At 50.4% G+C, this 14,594-nt stretch overlaps 1 protein-coding gene across 6 annotated transcripts in view; it reads left to right on the plus strand.

The window, feature by feature from the left end:
• The window catches only part of EXTL3 (exostosin like glycosyltransferase 3), a 136,693-nt gene that overhangs the window by 73,618 nt on the left and 48,481 nt on the right, over nt 1–14,594 (plus strand). For 4 of the 6 annotated variants that reach the window (XM_017830467.1, XM_017830465.1, XM_017830464.1 and 1 more), the window contains exon 3: nt 10,451–10,550. The gene's annotated coding sequence lies outside the window, so the exon portion shown is untranslated. Of the gene's footprint in view, nt 1–5,042; nt 5,132–5,543; nt 5,611–10,450; nt 10,551–14,594 lie in introns of those variants that run through there. The other 2 variants (XM_017830468.1, XM_017830469.1) reach the window with 2 other exon arrangements.

Below are 14,594 nucleotides of genomic sequence, written 5' to 3' on the forward strand. Positions count from 1 at the left end.
GCCTCACCAGCCTCACAGCCAGGAATTCCTTCCAATCTCCCATCTAACCCTGCCCTGTGGCAGTGGGAAGCCATTCCCTGTGTCCTGTCCCTCCATCCCTTGTCCCAAGTCCTTCTCCAGCCCTCCTGGAGCCCCTTTAGGCACTGGAAAGGGCTCCAAGGTCTCCCTGGATCCTTCTCTTCTCCAGGAGAATCCCCCCAGCTCTCCCAACCTGTCTCTAGAGCAGAGGGGCTCCAGCCCTTGGAGCATCTCCGTGGCCTCCTCTGGACTGGCTCCAGCACTTCCATGTCTCTCCTGTGCTGAGGATCCCCGAGCTGGACAGAGCACGGCAGCACCTCCCTGTGGAAGGGCAGTGCCATGTCTGAGCTGTTGCCCGAGGGCTGGCAGTGCTTCCACCTGCTCATCCATCCCCTCCTGCCCCTCTGCTGGTGACTCCTTGGCACCTGCAGGGTTGGTGATCCTGGAGTTCACCCGCTCCGCACCAGCACAGCTCTATCCAAAGGCACTGGATCAGTTTTCCGCAGACTTCTGGAAACCAGCCCCCTCCAATTTTGCCTTTTTAGCATTCCCTGTGCCTCCAGCTCTGCTCAGGGCAATTGGGTTTGTGGGATGAGGCAGGAGCGAGGCTTTCCACTTAACAGCATCAGGATTTACCAGCTGATCCCGTCAATTTTCCTTAGGGTGCCACTGATTTCCCAGCTCTGATTTGATGCTGTTATTCACGAGCATCTCCTTCACCCCTTGGAGAGTCCCTTGATTGAGTCATTCCTGCTTCATGGGACCTCCTGGGGAGCCCCTGCTGCCAAAAGTAATGAGCTGCAAAGCCTGGCAGTGTCAGATTTTATCTCCCTCCCTTCTGATTCCTCCTTATTCCTGGTGGGCTTGGTCACGGAGCCATCTGATTTTTGGGATAGGGGATTTTTTTGCAGCTTGGATGTGGAGAAGCAGAGTTGGGCAAGGATCATGTAAAACATCAGGGTGTCTGTCTGTGTTTGACCACCCCATCTTCTGCTTCATCCCCAGCTTCAGGGTTTGCTGGAGACCTTAAAAAAACCCCAAACCCAAACCCCAAATTGCTTCTGAGGAATGTGAAATCCTGATTATGGAAATGTTAATTGTCATGGATTTGTGTTCTGCCTGCTCAGAAATCCTGCTGGTGGCCTGTGCCTGGACTGAAGGGCATCTAAGGAGAATTTGGATTAAAATGCACTTTTCAGGGTGTCTGTGTGAAACCAGGACCTAAAACCAGAACCTAAAATCCATGTTTTGGGGTGCAAAGCACCACTGGTGTGCTGAGTTTTATGGGCAACTAAAATATTGAGGTATTTTCCCAATGTAGCTAAATAGGGTATTGCAGCAAGACAAACCAGCAGAGAAAGGTGATAAAGAACCCTGAGAGGGGATTGATGGAGTTTTTTATCTGGGAGAGGGGAATTCCTAAGCTTTGCTTGCGTTCGAAAATCCCGTTTTCAGCTGCCTATATTTTGTCAAAACTCAGCTAGAACTTTCCAGCTGGGAGATGTGCTTTTTGGGAAGGCTCTAATGCAAACCATTCAGCTGATTTGGAGAAGGGGACTGAGAAAATAACCTATTTTTTTTTTTTTTTTTTAACAATGAAAAAGAAATACGAATAAAGGCCCAGTGACCATTTCAAGTCACGGTGCCCCTGCCCCTGGGAGCAGTGATTTGATGTTTGGCAGATGTCTCTTTTGCAGTTCCCATAAAAATCCAACAAAGCTGGGCCAATTTGGAAACAAGTGAGGGAACAGGGGGCAGGGAATTAGAGGAGGAGGGAGAAAAGCTGTGTTGCTGAAGCATCCCTGGATACCGCCCTCGGGTTGGATCCTGTCCTTGCTGTTCCCACAGAGTGCCTCATTTTGGGGAAGCTGCTGGAAAACAGTCTCTTCAGAAATGCCATTCCCAGAGCAGTGTGTGTTTTTGGAGACCCTGGATCTGGGTTTTTTTGGGTCCTCTCTGTGTGTGTGAAAATATATGTGTGTGTATGGTGGTGAAGGTGATAAAATATATCTGCACAGAGACGTGGGAGTGTTCAGGGACAGGTTGGATGGGGCTTGGAGCAACCTGGGCTAGTGGAAGGTGTCCCTGCCCATGGCAGGGGGTGGGAATCAGTGGACACTTCCAGGGATCCAGGGGCAGCCACAGCTTCTCTGGGAATTCCAGCCCAGCCTCTCACCACCCTTCCAACCAGGAATTCCTTCCCAATATCCCATCTCTCCCTGCCCTCTGGCAGTGGGAAGCCATTCCCTGTGTCCTGTCCCTCCATCTCTTGTCCCAAGTCCCTCTCCAGCTCTCCTGGAGCCCTTTTAGACACGAGAAGGGACTCCAAGGTCTCCCTGGAGCCTTCTCTTCTCCAGGAGAACCCCCCCAGCTCTCCCAGCCTGGCTCCAGAGCAGAGGGGCTCCAGCCCCCGGAGCAGCCCCGTGACCTCCTCTGAACTCACTCCAGCAACTCCATGTTCTTCTCATATTGGGATTCCCAGGGCTGGAGGCAGCTCTGCAGGTGGGGTCTCACCTGAGTGGGGCAGAGGGGCAGAATTTTGTGCCCATCTTCCCCATAAAATAACCCTTTAACCCCAGGATGCCTGAGATGAACAGATACCTCTGCAAAATTCACCCAGCAGGAACTAGGAATTGCATGAGGTGTTCCTGTGTAACAAAACAAACCAGCAACCAACCTGCTTGACTGAAAGATGGAACTGGTGTCAAAATGCAACAGGACTCTGGACTTTAAGGACCTTGTAATAAAGCTCTTGCACTTGTTGAAGTTACAGAGTTAAGCATCCTTGCTGGTGGCACCAAGCATTGTTCACGTGGTGACAAAGGGCAGTTTTTCAGGTAATTTTTGTCTGATAGGTGGCAGATAAGCAGATTCATTTTTTCTAAGAACCACTTCTGCTTAATCAGTTTTTCTCTTGTCCGTAGTGAAAAGCAGCTGAGGGTGAGATTTGTGCTGAGAGGGGGGAGCGGGTTCTCCCCGAGCTGCTCCGAGAGGACCCACTTCTGTGTGACTGAGCAGCATCAAAGCTGTCATGAGGGTTGTGTGAGCCCCTGTCCCTGCTCTCTTTCCATCAGGAGAGGAAATAAAAGTCGTGCAAAGGCTGTGGTAAAGCTGTGGGGCTGTAAATGTGATCCTGGGAGTTCCTGGGAGTAGCACATCCCGGCTGCTGTTGGGATTTTCCTCAAGCACAGGGGCCTTGCCAAGGAAATCTGTGGAGCTCCCAGATCTGATGGAGTAATAAATCCTTACAAGAATATGATAAATGACTTGGAGTGATAATCCAGATGAGCTGTAAACTGGAGGGGGAGGATTGAGCAGAGTGGGCTGTGCCTGAGGAAGAGGCAGAAAAACAGTCCAGAAAAACTCCAGGAACAGTCGCTTGTGGAAAGGTCCTTGTGGCTGCACCGAGCAGCCACTCACTGCTTGAGCTCCCAGAATAAGAAGTGTTTGATGCCATCTATGGACATGTGAACTGGGAAATAGGAGCAAAGGATGTTTTGACTTCCAAAAAACTGCATTTTTGAAAATACTGGTGGAAAAAGCTTATTTAGCTCCCATGTTGGAATTCTAAAATAGACGTGGGAAAAGCTACAGATCCCGGGGAAGGAGCAGCAGGGCAGTGATTGAATCAGAGGGAAAATATCTAGGCTTGAACTTTGGAATTCTCCCACTGTGTATGGGTCAGGAGAGAGACTGGGACACGAGTCCCTGCTGTGGGAAGAGGGTGCTGGATCCTGCCGAGTCCTTCGGAGGGGACGGGGAGAAGCACCAACCACCTGGAAGGGACATTAAAAGTAGACGTGGGCTGTGATCAATCGTTGGAGCAAATTCCCAGGAAGGGATGGATCTGCTGCCTCTGTGGATGCATCTTTGGAAGTTGTACTTTACGTGGAAGCAGGCAACTAGATTTCCTGGGAATTTCTGTTCCCTTTCCCGAAGGCACCGTTTTTGCTGTGAAAGCAAAGTGCCATCAGGAAACAGAGGGTGGGTTTGCACCGTAAAATGCTGGAAGTTCTTGCTTGGACCACTTCCTTCTGAATGAATTTTGGCAGCAGGCATTTTTCTGGAAGGAAATTGTTGCTCCTCTTTGTGTTCTTCCTGTGGAAGAGGGAAGAGCTGTGCCTGTGGTGCCTCTTTGCAGCAGTTAGTTTGCCCCTGCTGAGCATCCCTCACTGTTGTGCTAATTCTTTGTGCCACTCAACTGGTTTAAGGTGAAAAGGATTTGTAATATTCTCAGTTGTGGCCTTCAGGGAAAGAGGGACACGGAGAACCTTAGTTTGAAGGTCCACTTTTTATCCCTGAACGTCTTGAGCCTCCAAAGCCTGTGGGAAGTGGCTTCTTAATGAAAGCGTTTCTGAGTTATATAAGGGGGAAAAACCTCCTTCTTTCCCTTCCTTCCCCTCAAAAGTAAGAATTATTTAGGTTGGGAGAGCCCTCTGGGATCACTGAGTCCAACTGTTCCCCCAGCACCGCCAAGGCCACCACTAATTCATGTCCCCAAGCACCACATCCACAGGGATTTTAAATCCCTCCAGAGATGGGAACTCCACCACTGCCCTGGGCAGGACAACCCTTTCCAGGAAGGAATTGTTCCTAACATCCAGTCTAAATTTTGTCTTGTTACTCCTTGTTGATAAATGGCAGGAGTAAGAGTGGCACAGTAAATGTCCTGTGTTCCTTGTCCATCCTCACTTGGATGGACATCCCTGGGCATTCCTCCTTTTCTGATGCCAAGCCCCTCTCCCTATGCAAAGCCCTCACTATCACATCAGCTTGATTGGCAGGCTGAGGGTATTTAGGGATTTTTAAAGAGGATCCTCATCCCTTTGGGGTTTAGATGTCCCTTGGCCATCCAAAGGCACGTGGTCAGGAGACATCAAAGGGAAGTGGTGGCTTCTGGAGTTGGTGGCTGAGGACACCCAGACCTTTCAGAAGAAAGTCTCCAGCGTGAGCTGCACCCTGCCTGGGGTGCTGGCAGGCTCCCAGTCCTCTGCCAGGTAAATTATTAGCTCAAATCCCTTTCCCTTCCGGTGAATCAGCAGCTTTTGGGGCCCTTCCAACCTGCCTGACTTTGGATCAGGAGTCTGAGCCCAGCCTGGCAAAACCTGTGCAGGTAGGTTAAGGAGAAGGCAGGAGAAACTAATCCTTTGCTGACAGGCTTGGACTTGACTCTTGAAGGGGGGGTGGGGTGGGATAATTTCCCAATTTGTTTCTGGGAAATCAATTGTTTGTATTCAGGTTTAGGGAAGACACTTAATGGTTTATCCTTCACAAGCCTTTTAAAATTCCTTTCTCGCAGCAGGATCTTAAACTCTTGGATTTTCTCTCAGCTTGCAGCGACAGGTTTTAATTTCCCTGTTTGTGGGGTTTTGTTTGCTGAAGTGGAAGGCAGGAAGGGGCTCTCTGGGGTTTTCTTCTGGGGTTTTCTCCCCCTATAGGCCCCTCCTGCCTTATCCCACTCTGGCATAACAACAGGATCCCCAAACACTCCTTCATTTCCAGCTCTTTTCCATATTCTTTTCCAGAGTATTGGTGTGCTGGGTAACCTCTGCAGAAACAATCCTACAGAGCAAGTGCAGTTAACGGGCCCAGGTGGGTTTATTCCCAGTTTTATGGGATATGTTGCCTGTGTTAACCTGGGAAACTTTCTGCTGTTCGTATTGCTCTTTTATTTATTTAATGTTTTGTGTTGTCCAAACTTCTGCTGGACTTAATGGCACTTGGTATGGGGGTGCCAGGAATTCTTTTGGGAGCTCTGGATCTGAGCTTGTGTTGTTCCCATGTCTTGCTCGGGTTGGGTGAGAGTGTTGCATCCCAGGAATGATTTCCATGGGCATATTCCTGTGCTAGGCTGCAATATTTGTCTGCCTTAGTGCAGGACAATGAGCTCAAATAACCCACTGAAAACAAATTTTAGATATGGAGTAGCACAGTGGGAAAAATAATGATGGGGCAGGCAGGGGAGGGGAAGAAAAACCAGCCTGGATAAGAGCCTTGAAAAAAAGAGAAAATAGGGAAGCAAGTGGAGATAATTGTCAGGAAAGGGTGAGATGGAAGCAGATTGGGATGTTTTTGTGACCAGGGGGTAAAGGAAAAAGCTTTTTGGTGGACACTGTGAGGAGAGCTGGAGAAAATGGACAAATTTCTGTGGCTGGTGAAGAGGTGAGGCCAGAAAAGAAAAGTGAGATGGTTAAATATCCCAAGATGCCCTTCAGTTCTGCCTGTTCCATCCTTGGCCTTCCCCAGCCCCCAAGAACATGGATTGCTCCAGGACACCTGGGGCTGCAAATCCCCCATCCCTGTTTCCTGCAGGGCAGGAGGAGATCTGTGTCAGTGTCCGAGGTGCCAGGTTTAATTTCCAGGAGGATGTAGGTCTTACCTGTTTATGTTGGAGCAGCAAGCTGGGGGGGCCAAGAGGAGACCAAGTGTTTGAGAGCAGGGCTGGATTCCCCAGGGAGCAGAGGAGCCTTCCTGGGCATCTCTCCATGGCTGTTCTCTGCATCAGACATGGAAAAAAAAAAAGCAATTTAAATGTTCTTTAAAAAACGTAGCAACAGCAAACTCCTGTTTCAGGGGGTGGAGGGGTCCTTATGCTCCAAACACATGATCCCTGTGATCTCCAGGGACCTTTGGGAGTCCAGCTCACCACATCAAAGGAGTGTCCGTGGGGCTTGGAGTCCCAACACGGGATGTGCAGATGGCACAGGGAGCTCACGGGGCTCGGAGCCCGTTCCCAGGGAACAGACACTCCTTTGCTGAGGCACCACCTGACACCTCCCCCTTCCAGACGACTCTGCAGCAAAGGTGACCTGGAAAACTTCTGTTAATGCACTCAAAGGGAAAGCTCCCAAACCTGAAAATCCCAGCGAGTCCAGAGGAGGCCACGGAGCTGCTCCAAGGGCTGGAGCCCCTCTGCTCTGGAGCCAGGCTGGGAGAGCTGGGGGTGTTCACCTGGAGAAGAGAAGGATCCAGGGAGACCTTGGAGCCCCTTCCAGAGCCTAAAGGGGCTCCAGGAGAGCTGGAGAGGGACTTGGGACAAGGGCCGGGAGCACACAGGGAATGGCTTCCCACTGCCAGAGGGCAGGGAGAGATGGGAGATTGGAAGGAATTCCTGGCTGTGAGGGTGGGGAGGCCCTGGCACAGGTTGCCCAGAGCAGCTGTGGCTGCCCCTGGATCCCTGGAAGTGTCCAAGGCCAGGCTGGATGGGGCTTGGAGCAACCTGGGATACTGGTGGAAGGTGTCCCTGCAGGGACAGATGGGAGATTAAGAAGGAATTGTTGGCTGTGAGGGACTGGTCTGGAATTCCCAGAGAAGCTGTGGCTGCCCCTGAATCCCTGGAAGTGTCCAAGGCCAGGTTGGAGCAACCTGGGGTAGTAGAAGGTGTCCCTGCCCATGACAGGGCTTGGACTGGATGATCTTTAAGGTCCCTTCTGACCCAAACCCCTCAGGGGTTCTGTCACCTGAGCTGGGTTTGGGGTCGTGCTGTTTGACCACGAACGGCCCCCTTTGTTCCACCCTCCCACAAAGTAACATCCCTCTCTGTTTTTTCCGGGTCAGTTTTCCCAGTGGGGTCTGGAATTGAGTCCTTTCCTGGCAGGCACCTCAGCAGTGGGATGTTCTCCCCTCTCCAGCCCCAACGTGTCCGGGGCAGCTGGATGAGGATGGAGACCAGCACCTCTTCCCAGCTTGGCGTGGTGAGGAGAAGGGCTGATGTGAATTAAATGGCTTTTTGATCCGTGGAGGAGTCCAGCAGAACCCTGGGATGCTGCTGGGATGGAAAGCAGACGGGAATCTTTAAACATTCCTCCTCTGACCAGCGCTGTTCGGGGCTTTCCTGGCTTGGCTCAGCTCCAGCCACGCCGTGCTCTGCTCCTCTGCTTGTCACCTGCAGACGTGGGACAGAGCCCTGCTGGCTCCCAGTGCTCTGTGTGTGTGTTCCTGTGGTTTGGCAGAGCTGCAAAAATCAGCATTTCCCCCATTTTACAGAGCCACTCTGCCGGGTGGGAATCACATTTAAAGTGCTTGTCCCCGCCAGGGAACGATTTGGTGGCAGCCAGGAGGTGCTGAGTCTTCAACAGCTTCTGCTGGTCCAGCCAGATCTTTGGAAATTGGGGGTTTGGGGTATTTTTTTTTTGTGTGTGTTTAAATGGCAGCTTGTGATGGCCCAGATCCTGTTGTGACAGCGCCTCTGAAATCCTTAAGCTGCTCGAATCACTCCGAGGAGCCAAGCAATAAAAGAGGTGGAATCAAATGTATCCCACAATGTCCTTCACTTCTGCTGACAAGTGCAGTTTAAATTACTGGTGCAACCTTTTAGCATGGCTGGCTTGTAAAAACTAATAAAATATGAAATGAAGTTATAACAGCTGCTTGCCACTGCTTCTCTGATGGGGAGCAGGGAGAAGGCACCTTTTTTTTTTTTGGGTGAGCCTGTGCTGGGTTGCTGTCGTTGCTCTCAGTGACAGTGGTCAGAATGAAATATGAAATACAATATTAGTAAATAAAATAAATATTAAATAAAATGTGCTGGAATTTTTGACATCATATAAGTTATATGGTGTTTATTAGAGAGAAGGCTTTGCTTTTATCATAAGGTGGCATTTGTCCCATGAGCAGCCTGAGGGTTTCCAGAGCTTACATTAGAATTAGGCTTTTGAAAAAAAACCAACCTGGATTCCCTGGGAAATCTTCTCCATGCCTTTTAGTGGAAGGTGTCCCTGCCCATGGCAGGGGGTTGGAACTGGATGATCTTTGAGGTCTCTTCCATCCCAAACCATCCTGTGGTTCTCAGGAGAGTGGTTCCTTTGGCTGGTGCAAATCCGGGCATCCCATTTCCAGATGCTCCGATTCCTTGGGTCCTTTGCCGGGAGTGGCTGAAGTTTCAGGGGCTCAGAATAACTGGTGGCTTTGAAAAAAAAATTGATTACTATAAATATTTATTTTATAAACTGTAAGCATTCAGAGCTTGCAATGAAACCTTTCCAGACCTCGAGGGGTGGGAGCAGGTGCCGGGTCTGCGTGGCGTGCGAGAGTTTTGAAGTGTGTGCTTTTGCAGGTCATGTTGGAGTGAAATCCTCAGCTGGAATTCAATACTCAGGGGCTCTTGAGTAACATCTTCACTCCTGGTTTCTGGAGAACTCTGGGAAAAGCTTTGCAGTCCGGGATAGAAGGATTGTGGCTGTTGTTGTTCCTACAAACATCCTGTAGCCGAGTGCGGGTGGAAATCACATCCCGCAGCCAGGAGAGCAGAGCCACCATCACCATGTGCTTCCTTGTTGCTCTCCTAGGGATGTGGGCACTTGGGAAATGTTTTTCCAGCTGGAGTGAGAGGGTTGGGAGCAGCACTTTATAACCAGCACCAGCCCCAAGGATCAAGCCCCGACTCTGTGCCGGGAGCGACAGCAGAGCCGGGATTGTGGGAGAGGGTGGGTATGGAACACATTAGTGAGAGTGGGGTGGGAACAGGGAGCTTGGGATGCTCCACTTGTGCTGCCTGCCAACACTGTGGCTGTCCAAGAGGCTGTGGAGGAGGATGGAGGCAGGGTGGGGATGGTCCTTTTTGTTCTGGAACAAAAGGAAATCCCACCAATGGCAGCGCTGAAGGATGATCCCGGAGCCTTGGGCTTCTCTTAGCAAAAGGCATCTTATTTTCTTTTAATTTTTTTATCTGTTTGGCTTCTGAGTTCAGGCAGTTGTTTGCAGCAGAGAGAGGATTTGAGCCAGGGAAAAAGCTGGATGAAAAGCTCTCTCTGAGTTACTGGGCTTGAGGCTGGACCTGGTGGGTGGAGCTGGTGGTGTGTCACGTAACGGGTCAGACCGGGTGGCTTGCAGTGGGTCCTCTCTGACCTTGACACTTACAGACAGTGGAGTTAATAATATTATTTAATCTTTTGTGGGAAATGATCCCATGGATACAAGCTGAGAGATGTCCATTAACTGCCAGGTGTTGTAGAGGAGGGGTTTTCTGTGAAGGGAGCTGAGAACACCTTCGAGCTGAGAACACCTTCAGGCTGGCTCGGAGCTGATGGAGCAGGGAACTGGGGACCCACATCTCATCCCTTCGAGATCTGAAACATCCCTTCTCCAGGTTGTCCCATCTGGGCCTGTGTCCTCACTAGTGTCCTCCAGCCTCTCACACTCAGACTGTCAAACCTCTGGGAGCTTCACAGGCCGGCTGTGCCATTAATCATTGAATCCCAGAATCGTTTGGGAGGGAAGGGACCTTAAAGCTCATCCCATTCCACCCCCTGCCATGTGCAGGGACACCTTCCACTAGCCCAGGTTGCTCAACCCCTCCGCTGTTTGGAGAAGTCTGGAAGGAGTGTTTGTATCCATGTGCTGTTCCACAGCCTCTCCTGCACGATGCCTCGAGGCCATGCATGAAATGTTTCTTAAGTACATGTGGGTTTGTCTGTGTTTTTATATTAAACAGGAGAAAACCCCTCGAGATCAAAGCTGGGAGAAAGAAGACAAGTGGTGGAGGAGTCAATGTGTGACATGGAACAGGTCTGAGCCGAGGAGCTGAGGGACAGGTAAGGCACAAACGAGCCCTGCAGTGTCACTCTGTCCCATGCCTGGTGTTTGGTTGCCTCTTCCTTTGCTGTATTTGAACATGTTTTACCAAAATATCTCATCACCCTTCTGGCAACACTCTCCTACTCCCATAGTCCAGTTAAAGTAATGGTGAGATGAGGAAAACTTGTAAAAATAGGGCAGGACCACTGCAGCGTCACCCCCAGAGCATTAACCAAGCCCCTTACATATTTTTTTGGCCATCAGCTCTTCTGTTTAATCATCTATTATTTGTTGAAAGTTTTAGCCAAATTCATTTGGCAGAACTTCAGGGGAAGAAGTGACATTTCCCGATGATCTGATTTCAGCAGTTTTAAATTCTGATTTTCAGGGCAGTGTGGAATGTCACTGACGGTCTGAGCTCTCCAGCTCAGTGTCTTGGGATCCAAATCCCCGCTCGTGGCTCGGGGGGGGGAAGTTGAGCTCCGAATATTTTCTTCTTTAGCATCATTCCTTGGGCAGACTCATGTCCCAAAGCTCTTTGGAATGGGGGTTGTTTCACCCTGTCAGGATTAGTCCAGGGTGCTCACACACAGCTCTTGAGGGGGGGTGTGTGGCTGACTGGGAGCCAAGCTCGCTGCAGAGGCTGGAGTTGCTGCCAGCAGCACATTTCTCCCTCTCCAGTTTTCCTCTCACTCCGGTAAGGAAGCCAGAGGATGGGATTTCATGCCCTGTGCTGAGCTCCTTCAGGCAAACTCAGGCTCTGGAGTGTTGTCAAAACTGCTGATGGGTTTGGGCTTGGGCAAAGGTGTCGAGAGCGAAGTGGCTGGAGCTCGGAGCCACTTGTGCCTCTTCCAGGGAACGGTGTTTCCTGGCAGAGGGACACCAGGACACCCAGAGGAGGTGTAACATCCTACACAAAGCCTCTCTGCCAGCCCAGATTTTGGGGTGGAAGTTGCTTCCACAGTGGATTCTTACTGGGAGGCACCATAGTTAATTCAAGTTGGGATTTGGCTGCCAAGTCAGACTCCTGCTCCTGGGAAAACTTGGATGAGATGGAATGGGCTGTGATACAGCACCAGCAGAGCAGGTGCTCTCCAGGTCCCTTCTGGCCTTGGACTCTGCTAATCTGTGAAGAAATGCCAGCTGCATCTCCAGTGCCACAGCACCAGGTCAAGCCCCTGCTTTGACTTGCTGTCAGAAGGTTTCTCCAGGAGCTCCTTGTCCTTGTGTGCTGTGTTTGGAGCATCTGCTCCATCTGTTCTTGGGCTGAACCTCTTCCAGCAGGTTTAGCAACTGTGCTGCTGATTTCCTCCAGGAAATCCAGCCATGCAGGACGGTGTTCAGCTTGTGGGACCGTAACAAGCCATCAGGGCCCTCTTAATTTGCCTTTTTTATTAGTTTTTTTTTTTGCTGCCTCCTCACCCTCAGCCTCATATCTGTGCATCTGAGGAGTTTTTTTTTTTTTTCCTGCCTTGTTCAAGGGAAAGAGTAAATCGTTTTTGATTTATTCCAGAGCAGCCCTCGAGCTCAGCTCCTGTGAGATCCTGCTGACTTGGAGTTCAAAAGATCTCTCGGCTTTGAGGCCAGGCTGTGGTCTTCCATCTTTGCCTCAAAGTTAAACTGAAAGAGAAAATTCCTTTTTTTTTTTCTTGGGGAGAAAATCAACCTGCTGGGTGAGGGAATCAGATTTACCTGCAGCAGCAGAGGATGCCAACAATGCAGAATTCCAGGTTAAAATCCGGTTGTTTAGCAAGGCTTCATTTTCAAGGATCGAGTGTGTTGTTCAGTGAAGTGTTCCATGGAGATAAGTACTTCCTTTTAAAGCAGGGCTGTTGCCTGGCTGGGATCCAGCCTGTGATCCTACATTAAAGCATATTTTTTTTTTGGTGTTTAAACCACTACATCACCGTGGTGGCTAGAAATGGTAGCTCTGGTCCCTAATCTCCTCCAGATCTGCTGGTTTAAATTAGATATTGGGAAGAGATTCTTTACTGTAAAAGTGATGAGGCCCTGGCACGGGTTGCCCAGAGAGGTTGTGGGCTCCCAGTCCATGGAAGTGTCCAAGGTCAGGTTGGATGGGGCTTGGAGCAACCTGGGATAGTGGGAGGTGTCCCTGCCCATGGCAGGGGGTGGAACTGGATGAGCTTTGAGGTCCCTTCCCTCCCAAACCATTCTGTGATTCAATAAGAGGTGCAGTGGCAGTCTGGCATATTTATATGTGCTCTCCCAGACTTGCTTGGATGGAATATAAACCTGGGAGGTGTTTTATCTATATTTTTCTAAGAAGCTCCACTGTTGGTGTGACATTCTGGGGAGAAAATCAGCTTTTTCTCCTGCCTCCAAGCAGCACAGTGATCTGGTGACAGCTCAGGTGGCCCTCACAGGTGTGCTGAAAGTCTCAGGTCATGTTTTTTACCCAGCCTTTCTCATCAAAATTCTTCCAGAAACCCTTTCTTTCCAAGTTTTAGGGCCCTTGTTCCCATGAACACCTTGGTGTTTATACTCTCCCTTCTGGGGAAAAAACCACATCTGGAAAGCCATGTGGGAATTCTCTGGCGTGTCTGTACAGTGAACCCCCTCAGCTCAGGTGACAGTAAAGGACAGGGAATAGTTTGACTCCTCTTCTGTCCCCACCTCTCCTGCTCTTCCTTCAGCACAGAAAACCCCCACACCCACCTTGTCTTCTGAGCCAGCAATGAAATAGGAAAATGGTTGGGGTTTTTTTTTCCCCAAATGTAATTTGAAACGTGATGACTGGACCGTTCTTAAGCAGCTTCCAACTTAACAATAAAGAAACTTCACCGAGTGCTTGGCAGGAGCCTCTGTACATAATTTAGATCATAATCAGATGCATTAACACATCTCATATGGATCTCCTGGGGGCCGAGGAGACGAGGTGTGCTGGGTAATTTCTTCCCAGATTTCTTCACCTGATTGTTTATTACTCTGGGGGACTTCACTCGTGGCCCAAATGTCACCGGCAGGGTCCTGGGCCTGCACTGTGACTGAAGTGCTGGGTTGCCATCAGTCCTTCCCTCCTGGGGCTGTCAAAGGGAGGGTGGAGAAGGGTGTGGGGAGGGAGAGGAACAAAAGCACAGGCCCAATCCTGCAAACTGCTGAGCTCCCCCCGTGCCTGGAGCCGAGAGTGTTCCCCACCCAGTGCAATCCTGAGCTGCTGCTGGAGAGCTGCTGCAAGGGGGAGGCGCTTCCTCTGCCCCCCTTCCCATCTGAGCTGTTCCACGTGAGCAGCTCGGCTTTTATGAAGCCTCTGAAAGCTTTTTGACTCTCCCGTGAGGAGAAAGGGCCGTGTGTCGTTTGCATCCCTTCGTTGTTTCGCCAGGAATCCGCCCATGCCAGAAACATCCTTGTGAAACCTCTCCTTTGACAGAAAACTCTGGGGCTGCTTTGATAACCGATGTTTTGGATGTCTTTGTGCTCTGCTGGTTTGTGTTATCCCCACAAAAGGTGGGAAGGGAAGTTGCCTGTCACTTCAGTGTCTCCTTTTGTAGGTGCTGGAGGTAATAACCCTCCCCCTGTGCTTCCTGGGAGTTGATTCATTGGTGAGTGCTGTGAACTAGTGGGACACTGGGATTCCCAATCCTTCCCCAGCCCAGGCTCTGCTCCCAGGTGGATGCACAGCTCAGGAATAGGAGCCTGGTCACTGGGGCCTGAGGGGACACTCCTGGGCCCAGGGTGTAACACCCAGCAGTGACCTTGGCCCGCTGCCCCTGACCCACACGATCCTGGAGGTTGGCACCACCAGGAATCACATCCCCAGGGCAGGTCAGGTGTGGTCAGAGTGTTTGGGAAGGTGAGAAAGGGCATGGAAGTGGCTGGATTACACCTGCTGGACTTGGGGCAGAGAACAGGCCTGGGGGCCATGGCAGCCCATCCCAAAACCACAGAGCCCCTCTTTCCCCTTTTCCAGTGATAATGACACTGAAAATCGGCCCAGGCCAGAGGAGAAGCACAGATCTATCTTTCTTTCTTTCTTTCTTTCTTTTTCTTTCTTTTTCTTTCTTTCTTTCTTTCTTTCTTTCTTTCTTTCTTTCTTTCTTTCT

The sequence above is a fragment of the Lepidothrix coronata genome, unplaced genomic scaffold (genome assembly GCF_001604755.1).
Source record: "Lepidothrix coronata isolate B3197 unplaced genomic scaffold, Lepidothrix_coronata-1.0 Scaffold179, whole genome shotgun sequence".
NCBI classification, from domain to species: Eukaryota; Metazoa; Chordata; class Aves; order Passeriformes; family Pipridae; genus Lepidothrix; species Lepidothrix coronata.